The sequence below is a fragment of the Mycteria americana genome, chromosome 3 (genome assembly GCF_035582795.1).
Source record: "Mycteria americana isolate JAX WOST 10 ecotype Jacksonville Zoo and Gardens chromosome 3, USCA_MyAme_1.0, whole genome shotgun sequence".
In the NCBI taxonomy this organism is placed as follows: Eukaryota; Metazoa; Chordata; class Aves; order Ciconiiformes; family Ciconiidae; genus Mycteria; species Mycteria americana.
Window position 1 is genome coordinate 51,843,981 of NC_134367.1, and position 14,742 is coordinate 51,858,722.

Genomic DNA, 14,742 nt, shown 5'->3' on the forward strand with positions numbered 1-14,742 from the left:
TTACTTGAAAATCCCAGACCTGATGGGAATGTGGAATTTGAGCAATGTTTGTCCTTTGTTCCCCCAGCTCAGGAACACTGTTCTTCCTGCACTAGGGACAAAAATCCTAATACAGATCTCTGGATGTACTGTGGGAATAACAGGGCAGAATACAGAAACTAGTATTTACTTCTGACCAAGTCCCACTCTGTTTAGTGCTTTCCCAAATTAGGACCATTACTAGCACTAGATCTGATGGTAAAGACGAGCTTTCTCATCAACCTTCTTTCTACTGAACTATGTCTTTCCAGTATCCTGCAAGCCCACAAGTTCTAGCTGTACTGCATCAGGGGTCTGGCTTATATTAACATCCTAGCAGATGAGAAAAGAGCTCAGTGTAGAGGAATCTGAGGCTCCATTAAAGCCTTATTACTTGTTACTGCATATTTAAGATGATCTGCAACACTCCGTCATCTGGACGAGGTATGCTACATCCCAGCTGTGTATGGGCTTGCTTTGCCAATGAAAACCCCTTTTATTCTTGTGTACTCCCATTATTGTCCATCAAAGAAATTTTGTTAGTATACTCAAAAGTGTTCCCTCTCTGCAAGAATCGCTCACACTTCCATGTATATAATTTAAAAGTATAAATGTTTGCATACATGTATTTAAAAGGATAGGTTTATATATACACACCTATAAGAAGAGCAAATGAGAGATGAACTGATGTTTACAGATAGTTCTAGGCCAGTGATCAAAGTGCAGAGCCCCTATGTAGGCAGGTGGGAAGAGTAGTGTTTCTTTTCATAACTGAAATCACAGGAACATTAACAAAGTAGAATGAGACTTCTGCTTGAATGCCTGTTCTCTGTATCCATACAACCCCTGAAAGCTCTGCTAAGGTGAATTTCAGTTCTTATTATGGATTTCAGGAAGATGCAAAGAAAAAAGTTCCCATTCAAAATGTCTCATCTGATCCTGCTTGAACTGGTAGTTGAATGGGCAGAGTTCCCACTTTTCTCAGCTGTTGGATAAGTGTATTTTTTTTGTACCTGTGATAGCAAAGGGAGACGTTCTTTATATGTGGTGTTGCTGGTCAGAGAGGCTTCCGACACTCTCAGAGACCATCACTCTGTCTCCTTTCTCAACAGTATAATTAAATCTTATGCTGGCATGGGTTTCTGTGGAAATCCCTCATGCACAAAAATGAGTAAAACTCTAATGACAGCAAACTGCCTCAAGCTGAAGTATCAGGAGGCAGTTTCACAATTAGCCTAGGCTGCTCTCAGGCCCGTTTTGCTGTAGCCTTCCCCTGTTCCCCACACCTGCCAGCAGCACAAGTGGTCCTACAGTTACATACTCATGGATCACCCACCCAATTTGGCAAAACCAGCTGCTTTTGGAGAGGGGATAGGGTTTGTTTTCAGCTTAGTCAGGTCCCTTCTCCAACTGCACAACCCCATGAGAGCCCATCCCAACACACAGCAAGGAGAAGACTGTGTGAGTGGGGCAGGACATAAGGTTGTCCATATCTTTAGCAGCAATGCAGATGACAAGCTGGTAAAATCTCTAACTAAAAAAGCTATTAGAACAGTTTGATAAAAATGAATTGTGCAAATTGCCAGGACATGACAGTATCTATTCTTGAATTCCAGCATAGCTAAAATATGAAGTTGCTGTATTGCTTTTTGCAGTGTGCCACTTGAATTGGCCCGAGTAACAGAATATTTGAAGGTGGAGGGTTTGGAATTTTTTTAAGGCTCTGCCATGTGTTTGGTAAGCATAAGCTGGTATGTCTGATTTCTGTACCAAGAGAATAAAGTAAAACTGTAACCAAAACTAGAACTAGTGTATACAGTAAGTGGATAGAATAAGAAGAGACAATATGGCTTTGTCAGAGGGAAGTTGTACTTCAAAAATCTATTGGAGTTCTTTATGATGAGTGTATGAAAGGGAACAAGGAGCTGAGAGGGATCCAGTTAGATTTCCAAAATACTTTTGACCAGGTGCCTCAGTAAAGGCTCATTAAAAAAAAGAGTTTCTGATGAGGTAAGAGACAAAATGTTCTGTGGGTCAGTAACTGTTTAAAAGCTATGCAGCAATGGATAAAAATACAAGTTTTGTCACAACAGAGATTTGTTACAATTTCGCTGGGGATCTGTGCTGGTCTTTTATTACAAAGTGATGTCGAAAAGGTGAAGAATACAGTGATGAAGTTTACTGATGATACTAAGTTCTTTAGGATATGAAAATCAAAAGCCAGCTGTAAAGCGTTGCAGAAGGACCCCATGAATAGCTGAATGCCTCCTTAAAAACAGCTTCCTCTGAACACATATTTCTGTTTTATTGAGAAAAGGAAATACGGTATTAGAAATCAATGTTTTTAAAGGGTAATTTAAAGAAATCTAATCTTGGCAGATGCTGAAATATTTTCAATTTAAAACAAATAGTATTTCTGTCATCCAGTCAGCTTTTTAAAATTAGACCATTACTCCTTGATAAGTTAATTACAAAACAGAAAGAGACTCAACCAATCTAAAAAAGCATATTAATGAAAGTATAGAGCACATGTCTAAAAGCTGCTTTTACTGATTTATTGGTGAAATTTTACTTTTTATATGAAAAACCTTGTCTCCGACGTCTTAAATCATAGGAAAAAATGCTCAATTTTTCACCCAATCACAACTAATTTTTTTACATTGGTACACTGATGGACTATTGTTTTTCTGTGCTACCATCCGTTATAAAAAGTGACAGCATCATAATTGAAATTATTTAAAATATGGTGCATTTAGATAGTTCTTTACTTCAGTATAAATATGACTACATAAAAATGCTGCTACTGGAAATTGCTAGGATGAGCTACCAAAATGGAATTATTGCTCAGCAGGCCGTATTCCTCTGGGGGTTGGAAATGAAAAATATCAGAAATTCTTTTGAAATGCAAAAAGATAAGAGGAATAGAAGGAACGTTTTTTGTTGTGTCTGAGGCCTGGTCATCTTTAGTCAAATCTTCATGCTGCTGGGCAGATACCCAGTATCAAACACTGCAGAAGTTTCACACTGCACAGGCACTTGGGCTCCATGCAGACATGGGGAAGATGGAATATGTTGCAACCATGGGTTGAAATGTCTCCAGGTCCGTCAGCTGAATCCTGGTCTCACTGAAATCCATGGCAAGTCTTTCAGCCTAGTGAAGTCACAATTTCACTCCAAGTATTTTCGGTAAATGCAAGCAAAACTCACAAAAAATTGCACTGGGTGATTAGCTTTGTAATATCTGCCCATGGATGTCTCTGTAACTGTGCTGCATATCTGTCTTTTGTGCTTCTTGCAGTCAGAACCAGCCAAAGTGCCCAGTGGGAATCCTTCCTGTGCTGGGGTCTCATCTGTGCCTGAGCCAAAGTCATGGCAGGTATCAGTCTAACAATTTAACAGTATGAATAGTGGCAACCCAGTATCCAGACTAAATGCCCTGTCCCTGATTAGTTTACCAGTATAGAAATTGTCCCACAGAGCCAACTGGCTTGGCAATCTCGTTGGGAGCCTGTTACTTAGCGGTGTGGGCTGACTGGTAAACCCACTTCAACTAAAGTACTCTTTAGCTTCAAACAACTTGAATAAAATATAATGGAAGAGGAAAAGGTTTTAAACCTTAACAAAAATATCAATACATATCTTCCTTACCCCAAAATGTTGCTGTCCTAAAGTGGACGGGCAGGTTTAGCCTTTTGAGATACTGTACAGTTTCACAGAAACAACAGCCCCCATAACCCAAATTTGTTATCTCTGCCATTTTTCTGCAGTCCCACACCAGCTGGCACACACAACAGAGGCTGATCATATCTCCCCATGGCTATGTAATTGCATACATAGTCCCATAACAGCCCTCTGACAATTCATGGAGAATGATCTTAGCTCAAGTTAGTGTTCCATTTTCCTGCCCGTATTTCAGCAAAATGTATTTCAGCCCAATATATTAATCTCTGAGTGCTGCCATACTACACATGTCTCCCCCTTAACTGTAGCCAGAACTCAAACATCAGCTACATCAGGTTGCTGATTTTTCTTTCAACATTTGCCATGGCTCAATTGGCCAAGAGGTCGCCATAGTTTCATGTAGACAAGGTTGTGAGATTCCAACAAGGGCAAACCAAGATCGTGATAATGGCAGCTGCTGCTGCTGCATTGGCCCTACTTGGTGACACCCAACACCAGGTAAAATTGTAAGAAATTTTAAGGAAAGAATGTTTGTAGACAATTTTTATACTTCAAATAAAAACAAAAGCACAGGATACAGTAAAAACAAACCTTTCAGTATACATTTTAAGAACCCAGAACTTTTAAAAAAAAACAGGTAATTTTTTAATTACATGTGAAGTCTCCTTTATACAAGGTTTTCCATATTACTCCTCACATCAGTACTATCTCGGAAATAACAGCCACCTATAAATTGCAGTATTGCTCACCTTCCTAAATGTGGGGCAAAATTTAGGCAGACACTACGCCTTTGGCTGTACCCCCCCCCCCCTTCCTTTCAATGAACAGCAATACAGGTACCACTGTAAAGTTTATAACTTTATACTGTTAAATGAGAATAAGCAAGGGAAGCAATTACGTCCATTATCAGGAAATATATGAGCCCAGTGTCCAGCATCATCTCCAGATGTTTAGCCACAATTCAGTGGACACCGTAATGGGAGATCTAAGATTGACCAGTCCGACCATTTCTTTAAAAGCTGTATAGCAGGTGAACATCTTTTACCATGTATTCCTGCAATCATGCAGGTAATTAAGTAGCACATCACAGGTGAGCCCAAGGAGCCCCTAAAATTAAATCCCTGAGCCTCTCAACGTTATTGTAATTAGCTGTCTGTCTGTTTTTTTTTTTTTTTTATTGCATCTGTCCTGTGTGCTAGGGATGACAAACCATAATTTGACACAAAATATTTAGAATGGCTTATTACTAAGATGAGGGCTTACTTTCATTTTCCCAGACTACATGCTCTTTCTCTCCTTCACTTTTAATCACAAATATTCATGGCAGTGAGAGACACGGTAATGATGTTCACCCCTTCTATTTTGAGGGAAAACTTGTCTGGTGATGTTTGTTTTATCTTCATCTCACAAAGTGACACAGTCTAAGTGCCCTGAAGGACAGGCGTATTAGCTCTGCAGTTTTGATTTGGGCTTGTTCCAGGTTAGACCATTTTTTCAAACACCACTAATTACCACTGTAGAACAGTTTGTATTTTGATATAAATGAAATCGCTTTCTTTAAGTGTAAACTTCTAATTTTCACAGAGGAAAAATGGAAGTCAAAAGTTCTATATGAAAAATAAATATAAGCTGCACTGAAAATTGGACTTTGGATCATTATTCATTAGTTCACATTAACATGTATTAGGGAAGTTACTGTTAGCATGACAGCAGGGGTCTAAGCCCAGGTTCCAGTTCTGTCACTTTCTTGTGGCTTTTCAGTTGGCGTTTCCTGAGTTGCTCCATGGTGGAGCAGTGTGTGAGGTCAAGTGGGGAGTGTCACCAGAGATCTGTGTTAGGGACTGTGTTGGGCCTGGGAGAATGTAGTCTCCCAAGGTAAGTCCATTATCAGGCACTGTATTTGACTCTTGTGATATTTATCATAGTTATTAATGCACCAGCTCAAAAGGTCAAGTGCCTTGCATGAGATTCTCAGTTTTCATTTGAGGAAAAATGTGTCTCTAGCCTTGTACTTCTGGAGAAAAGATGAAAATATAAATGTACAAAGGATTAAGAAGTAGAAGGAGACTTAAAAAATCATTAAAAGGCACAATAAACACGAAGAATCTTCAATCTGATGCTAGATCTGGGGGATGAATTCATGGTTTTTGAATGTCAGGGATAGGAAAGATTAGGACAGACAACAGAAGTAGTGGTGGAGGAATCTTCCAAAATACTGATTATTTAAGGAGCTGTTGCCAGGTGTTTAAAACATGAGATGATATTTTTTTGTCTGTTACTTAGAAAAAACCCCGAACTATACCAAGTCAATGCAAGATGAAGAATCCATGCAGTGTTGTAGGCTATGATCTTTCTGGTTGTTACCTTACTTTAGTCAGTTGGAGTTTTACTACCCAAAAACCTGACCCCTGTTGTTGCAAAGTAGATCCACAAAAGCCACACCTGCTCGTCTAGCACAGGATTTCTCTTTCACAAGGGCCTCAAGACCTGCTTCATGGCTGGCACCTCCCATCAATCAGTTAAATACGTTTAATTTTATTTAAAAAATGAAACCAGATTTTACATGAAATATGGTACGGTTCTGCTGACTACAGTTTGTTGTGGGATGATTAACAATGGCCAGGCCTGAAATACTGTTTCGATTAGTGTTTGTTCAGAACAGTGAAATGCTGGAACAACAAGTAAGGTAGATTACCAAGCTTCCAACTGCTGCAAAAGCATAGCTATAACAGCAGTAAGATCTAACAGTAAGAAAGAAAAGAGTTTTGGTTGAAGCATTAGACTGAGTGTGAGAACTCTTTGGGGAAGATTTTCACACTTGCCCTGGCTCCAGCTTTGTGCAATTGCTCAGTCCCTTGCTAGCTGGGGAAAAGACTTTTGCTGCAAACATTGCCTGTTCCACCTCTGAGTATCCTGTAAAGGCTTGGTGTTGGAAGCACAGGGTCAAAATCATAGTATCTTGCACAATGAAGTGGGGGAGGAATGGCTCTGCTGCCTGCATGGTCTGCCGTAACCCAGAGGATCTCCATCTGCCAGCCGTTGCTGGAGGAAGGTTTCAGCCCTCACATTCAACTGGAATGAAGGCGATGCAGTGGGGAATCAAAACTGCTGTTGCGCACCCCACTTCTAGCTTTGAATTATTGCACTGGCCTTCAAGAGATGGGACACAGAATCTCTTTCTATCTTCTACTATCGGTTCTAACAAATACTTACTATGTGATGATGACCTGTAAGCACTTATTTATTTTCTCAAGTTTCACCATTGGACTGATTTATAAAACTAAATTAAAGTGTGTATAGCAGCTTTCAGTCTTTTATTAGTGCTCTGTAAGAATAACTGGGGGTGTTGTTGGGGGTTTTTAAATTCCTGTACATTTTTTTAGCTAGATTCCACATTTAATTTGCAGTTAAAATTTGCAGCGTGCCCTTTTCTTGGAAACACATGCTCTAACAAAGTGAATTAGTATCTCATTCAGGGATCAGGGTCCCCACAGAATTTCCTGGGACTAGAACAAGTATTTTCTTATTAGCATTTGACATTGCTGCCAGAGTATGAAAAGAGAACTTCTCTATTGAACTTGATGTCTCCAAAATTCCCTTTTGATTAGTTAGCCAGTAGTCAAATTTTCAAGAGGAGGGCACAGCTGTTTCAGAAGTGAAGTCTACCCGTTCTTCATAAATGCCTTTCCTTTCATATCCCATGACATAAGGCAAAACCTCAGTATCTGAGAATTTTCCCACAATTGTCTTCTAAAAATCATAAAATGAGAAAATGTGCTTTAAGTGACCAAGACATTCCTATTTTTCACTTGGAACCAGTTCTCTGTGACTCAAACTTCATTTGCTTGGTTTATCTATCACTTGCAGACTGATAACACCCTGGAGTCCAGTCACGGCCAGGTCTTCATAATGTGAGATGATGTATAAACACACTAGCAAAATGATGCTCCATGCCAGAGACAACCTAGAATTGTTGTTGAACACAATTCTAAAGATGACCAGACACCCAAGGAAGTAGGAGGATTATTGGTCAATACACTATGCTACCATAAAACATGACAGGCTGGCTTTAGCTTGGCAATAACTTATCCTTTGTCACATGTTTGTAGTCCTCGGGTTGCAATGGTACAATGAGAGCCTTATTTGCTTTTCACATTTATGTTTTTTGCTTGAACTACAGCTGGAGACTGTTAGAAAGTATTTGGGAGCCTACTGAACAAAACTTCGTGTGCTTTTCCCTTGTGTGGGCTTGCTCCAGGAGCAGTGAGTGGAGAGCTGAAAGGTAGAAAAGAACTGTCAAAAAAAGTGGTGTGATAAAAGAAGACAGCTAAAAGAAATACCGGGGTTTTTAAACCCCTCTCACCTAGCAGTGCTGTTTCTTGTACCTTCAGTTTCATCTGCTTCTCACAGTCTATCCTATCAAATATGCCAACCTTTCAAAATTACCCCGGCTTTGGAATGAAGGTGTCAGCAGCTGCAAGACCCCGTAGGGTGCGATTATCTTATTTCTTGTCTGTTGACTATGTTTAAACATATGCCAAACTGGAAGGGTCATTTTTCTAGCATGACTCTGGAGTACACTTAATGATAGTCTTGTTACTGACTGACCTCCCGTACCTACAGAGATTAAACATCTTGGGACAAATTTCCGTTGCTTGAATCTGTGCCATATCCTTTTAATGCGTGAAGGACTTGACCACTTTTAAACCAGAGTGGTGTAGAGCAAACAAGGCTCAGTCGTTTGATGCCAGGGGCCCTGTGTGATTTTTGCAGTAAAGAAACAGAAACTCATAACCACCATGGGGACAGCAAAAGAAAATGTATCTGCACAGATCTTTGTCGATAGTCTAATCTGGTTGCTAGGTATGTCCTGCCTGGACCAGGCTGAGTGATGCTGCAGCAGCCAGCAGTACTACAGCCATGCTCCCTTGCATGATGAAAACATGTTATCTGTGTCCAGGGCTGACCATCAGAAGCATAGCCTCAGCTTTCAAAATATGGGATATACTTTTTAAGTATTTATATTGTGGAAATTAAAGTAAATTAGACCATGTTGTAGTGTTGGTTTTAGCAACTTGCACCTACTCTATTTCCATCATATTTAGTCTTTAAATGTAGCTGAAAAATCTTACTTAATCTAGAATGGGGCTATATTTAGGGTTCTTTTATGCCACATTAGCTATTAACATTTCACAGCATCTGGCAACGCTGGCTTTGCTAATTATATTGAACCTTGCTGAACAGGAATTTTTGTATCATTTAAGAGCAATTCTTTGCACTGCCTGTATTCTATATCTTCTCCTCAGAAGCAGGGATGATGACAGGTGATGTCTCAAAAGATAAGTAATCTTCCACTACATACCCTCTGTCTACAGTAAGTTCTCTAGATGTTGTACATGAGGTTCACCAGGAAAATTCATCATGGCATGTTACCTACTTTATTTATCCATTCCACTTGATACAGCTACTAAAAATAGCTGTTCTTAGATGGTGAGTCTTTTCCTCTCGCATGTGTCAGTCTGCAGGATCTAATTCTGTAACTAATTTTACAAAACTGAAGACTCATAACATGAATGGGCTGCATTTACCTACTAACAAAATGTGAAATTGTATCCTCTAAGAATATCTGATAATTTAAAAAATCCTTAGGACAGATGCCAATTAAAAGGAAAAAGAAAGGGGAGGGATTCCATCCACCCTTTCACACTTATTTCCTCTTCTTCTTCACCATGTTTCCATTTTATTGTTTCTATCCTCAGATAAGCTTTCTGTCACCAAATTAATTTTGCCATTTTGTATGTCTTTTTTTTCCTCTTCTTTACTTTTGCATATTCTAGGTTACGCTACCATTATGTGAGAGAATATTTCTACTTATTTCTAGGCATTTTCTGTATTTTTATTATTAATGAGGGTGTACCTATTACACACACATTGATATTTAAATGAATATTTAAACCTATTCATCATTAATATGATTGGAACCAAGTTCAGCATCAACCAATGGCTGATTAGTATTAGTATTTGTGATCTTAGTATTTGTGATAAGAATGGGCAGATAACAGTCCAATTTTGAAGGAGCGTGTAACTATTACAAAATTTTGTGCACACCCTGGGCTTTTGTTGACACTTTCAGCAGAATAAGTAGATGACTGTAACCTAGCTTCTCACCACTAGAAATGGTTTTCCTTACATCATGACTGAAGGCTGCACTGACAGGAGACCACAGAAAATCTTGCAAAACCTGAAAAACAGCAGCTGCAAAAATACAGAGTAGCCCAACGTTTCTTCACAGGTGGTGCTGAGCAGGCCAGCAGTGTTGCAAAAGTAGGAGGGCTTGGCACAAGTACGAAGAGAGTACATCTACGACAGTCACAAGGTCACACAAATATCACTCAAATATCTATGAATATTTGAGCTGCAGCTGCTGCCAGAAATTAAAGTGGTTTTTTTGCCAATGTAATTCTACAGGTAGAATTATATTTTTTTATGTAGGATAGTATCTCTCCCCACATGGAGGTTGTGTTCCAAAATAACAAAGAATGCCTTTTTCCTTAATTTATTTATCATGGAATAAGTGTCCACACAGGGAGCTTTACATTCATAAATATATTACTAGATTTTTACTGGTTCATTTTTCAGTGTAGGCAAGTCCTAAAACTACTACTTGACAACAAAACCTGAAGAAGAACAGGAATAGTATAGATCCTGGGGTGTCCTGGGGATGTTACCCTCGTATGCAGAATCCATTGCTGACTCAGGATGAATCTGGACCATTACACAAAACACTGTCGGCAATGGAGCACCGTGTTTAACAATTTAAGGAAAGATATGTGAGGCAATAGAAAGAAATCCAAAAAAGCAACAAAGATGATTAGACACATGGTTGTGTGTTTCACAAGCACTGAGCTCTCTTAAAATAACACGGAAGGAAGAAAGAAAAACCAGAAAATTATATATCAGCAGTACCATTTCTAAAAATAATGGTTTTCAAACTTTTCCATGAGGCATTAACAGCTCTTTAAGGGATAATCTTTATTGCTTTGTAATGTACAAAGCAATAAACAGCTGCTGAGATTGATTAATAGCCAAAGCAAAGTTGAGGCATGTAATCAATCTAAAAAGCCATTTATTGTGAGTATACTACAAAGCAATAGAGATTATTGCTGTTGCACAACAAACCATAACAGAGAAAACACACAGACACATACACACACACAAAGCGAAAACAGTTGTTTTCTTTTCAAGGCTTGCAGTGCTACGCTGCCTTTTCCTGAGCTTTCAAATGGCAATCTCATTGACTAAGGCAGGCGACTGGCCTTACAGCAAGCGATCTGCTGGAAAAAGTAATGCTCTAAGAACTTCAGTGTTACCTGAGGGAGAAATAATATTTGGTTTTTTAGTTCTGTAACTAGAAGTACAAAATTCCACATGTATTCATCTTGTCCTTTGACTTTGTACTGCTATTCATATTACCAAGAAAAACAAAAATTGGCTTGTCAATTGAAAAATGACCTAATTTGTGCTAATGCAGAGCTCATTTATAAATGACAGCTCCTTACTTTTGCTTTTTTTATGAATGGCTACTAAATCACTTTAAAGTTTTTCACAGGATTACTGCATGGGACAACTGGGTCTCAGCTCCAGCTATTTCAGGCCACTACCTCACCCCATTCTTTTTATACAACTTCAATACAGCTCTTGATATAGTTAGGTTTTTGCCTCCTCCAGTCTTCCTGGGAGGCTGTTTCAGAATCTTACCTCTCCAGTGGTTTTAAACCTTTTAAAAAATTTCCATTTTTAATCTTCCGGGTCAGATAATGCCCATTTGTTCCTGAATCAATATTGTCTTTTAGCGTAAATTGCTCTTTATCTTCTTTAAAGAGATGATATGGAGAGAGTCTCTCACCCTTCACTTTGGCAGAATAAACAAGCCATGCTGTTGTAGTCTTATGCCCCGATAGGCTTGTCCCTTGATCAGTCTTGCCACCCTTCTCTGCACCCATCCCCACCTCAATCCCTCTCTCCTGAACACGGATGCTCTGGATGGCACCAAGCTCCAGAGAGGGTCTCAGCACTGCCTCCTCCAGCCACACTCACTTGCACCATCTCCTGGAAATATCTTGCCCGGTATACCCAGGGATCGAATGTGCCTTTTTCACCTCCTCTTAACATTCAAAGCTGGTGGTTAACTTGCACTTCCAGGCACAACTTGCATATCTTTGTTTCTGAACTGATGACCTTGCAACTTATAACAGAAATTTGTATTAGTTCACAAGGGCACAGGCTTGCAATTTGCACTATTAAGTTTCATTCCATTTCTATTACTCTAGTTCTCAAGGTTATTCAGGTCTTCCTGTATCATATTGCCATCCCCTTCCATATTAATGATGTCTCCCACTTTGGTGTCATCAGCAAATTTCATTAACAAACTCCATCTTCCTATTTTAAGGTAATGAATAAAAATATGACTGAAGATGTATCCTTGAGGAACTGTGTTAGTAAAATACCATTCAAAGCCAGGTATCACAATAGTAGGAACTGCATTCTTCAGTTTCACATTTGCAGGAAATACAATTCAGCTCAGTGAAAATTAAATTTCAGATCCCAGTGGGTATAAACTTTCCAAACTCTCGTCTGAAAATCTGAACTATTTCATACCTGAAACTACCTAAAATTTAGTAACACCTACTTAAAATATTAGAATAAGGATTTTCATAATTCCATGTACACACCTCTTTACACACAGCTATAAAAATGTGGAGTGTAAGAATTGTACTCATGGTGTAGTGGTCACTTTGATTGTTTCTAAGCATTTGACTCTGGTAGTTAAAATATTTGTTTTAAAGTTATTTTTATCCTAGCAGTCAATTTTACCCTTTCGCCAGTCATATTTAATTTATTTTCACTTTCATACTATCACAGCAAATCACAGCTTCCCTGGAGAAGATGATCCCCATGCCTGAGATCACATTCTCTGTGAATTCCTGTTCTCTGTGGGTCTGAAAGTTCAAATTTCCTCATTTTCCCCACTTCGGGCAGCTGTACCATTCTTCTCACAGGAAACGCTGGGCCTAGATTCACACCTTCTTAGCCCTTCCCTACTTTTTATCTTTTTTCCAGTTGGAGAGTTCAGTGTCAGCAAAATCAATGAAAATCTTTCAATAATTATCAGTGATACTTCTTTTTCTCCTGTTAGTATTTTATTTGCAAAATGATTGTCACTGCAGTACATGATCTTTGGTCAAAAATTTTAAAGAAAAGTTCAATTTACAGCAGCCAAACCAAAGCTCATACCTGTCTCAGCTGCGTCTAATGCTACATTTGTGTTGCTCATCAATCTGAGAAGAGTGAAAGAGATCTTGTTTTTTCCAGCAGAGTGTAGATGGCGTCTTGTTATCATTTAGCAGAGAATGACCTACTGGAAGCTCGGTTTGCTGCATCGGCACAGTACTGCAGAGAGGGGACTGCAGGTGGTATGGAGGCAGTACAGCAAAGTAAGGTGGACAGTTGCACTGCAACCTAGTGAGAAGTGCTGCGTAACGCCAGCGTAACTGGACCCACGAAGAAGTCCTCTGCAGATCAACTGCTAAATGTCAAGAGTTCGGGCTAGCAGAACCTCTGCCAGTAAAACTGCCTTGTTCAAACAAGGCCAGCAACAGGAGCGTATAGAAGAGGAGATACAGGTTTCTGGGAACATACGGTGGCCTGGGTGTTGGTGAGGAGAAGGGCAGCTGGGCTCTCCCCTCACCTCTTGCACTGCTGCCACTGTGCCATCAGCCACCAGGATGCCCGCTCACGCGGCGCCCCGAGGCTGTGTACGCTGCTGTTGCCACTGCTGCTGGCCTTGTTTGAACTAGAAAGTTTTACTGGCAGAAGTTATGCTGGCATGTGCTACTGACATAGCTGTTTTGGCAGGATGTATTCACATTTGACTGGTTTTTAAAGATGCAGTATGTCCTCAGAGCATCAGGCTTTTATCAGCAAAAGAAGTCTGGCATTATGGGAGGCTAACCCAGAATACCTTGTGCCGCGTTTGGTAGATTGCCTTCTGGTAATTTTTTGCAGCATATTGTGGAGCTGCCATTGTATACTGTGAGGTACAATGTCACATCATAAAATCTGTGTAAATATTGGGTCAGATTTTCAAAAACTCTTCTATCTTGTGCGGTAACCTATTTTTGTATGTGTTGTTTCTCCATATTGCAGATTTCTCACTGCCAGAAACCCAGACTGTATCAAACAGCAGAGCTCTCTTGTTCATTTAGGGCAGATGAAAGGATTCTTTCATATCAAAAGAGCAGCCTAAAATATTGGGTACTGCGGACAAGTGGAACATAGAGACAATGAATAGTAGCTAACTATTTGCAGTAAGTATTTGCTAAACTACAAGAACAAATTGTAGTTTCGAGTCATACTGTGAACACTGGATGAGAGAAAATTTCAGGGTTGGATAGTCAAGTTTGTGCTAACCTCATAGCATATTCACCCGGAGTTAAGAGCTGCTTAAAGAGGAGACAGTGGAGAAATAGGTGGTGCCAGCTTTCTGGAAAGTTGTGCCGATCTGGGCATTTTGGCATTATTTGGGGTGCTCAGTCTCCAGTGAGCTACACAAAATTAAGTATTTCCTGCTGCACAGTCTTTTCATGCTGGGTAATGTACTGGAAATAAGAGATGAACCTGATACAATGGGCTTTGCTAACAGTGGTGGAACAGTAAATAAGGTTTATGTCCAATTCGGTCCCATCTTGTTTTGAATACATTAAATGAAAGCAGTGCTTCTCCATGGTGATCTCTGTAGACAGTATTTTACTTCAATATGGTTTGGGAGAAAGCCCATGCTTGCCTCCCCATCTATCCTGTTGTCATTAATGGAGTTACAAAGCCAACTCTGGCAACAGAGACAAGGCAGCTCTGGTTGGAAAGGTCTAGGTAAAAACAAAACTCCGTAACTGGAAAAAAATAACAGAAATGTCCACCAAACAACACAACTCTCATTTAGCAGTCTCCTGCAAAAACCATAAAGTGGTCTCGTAGGGCCCCTTC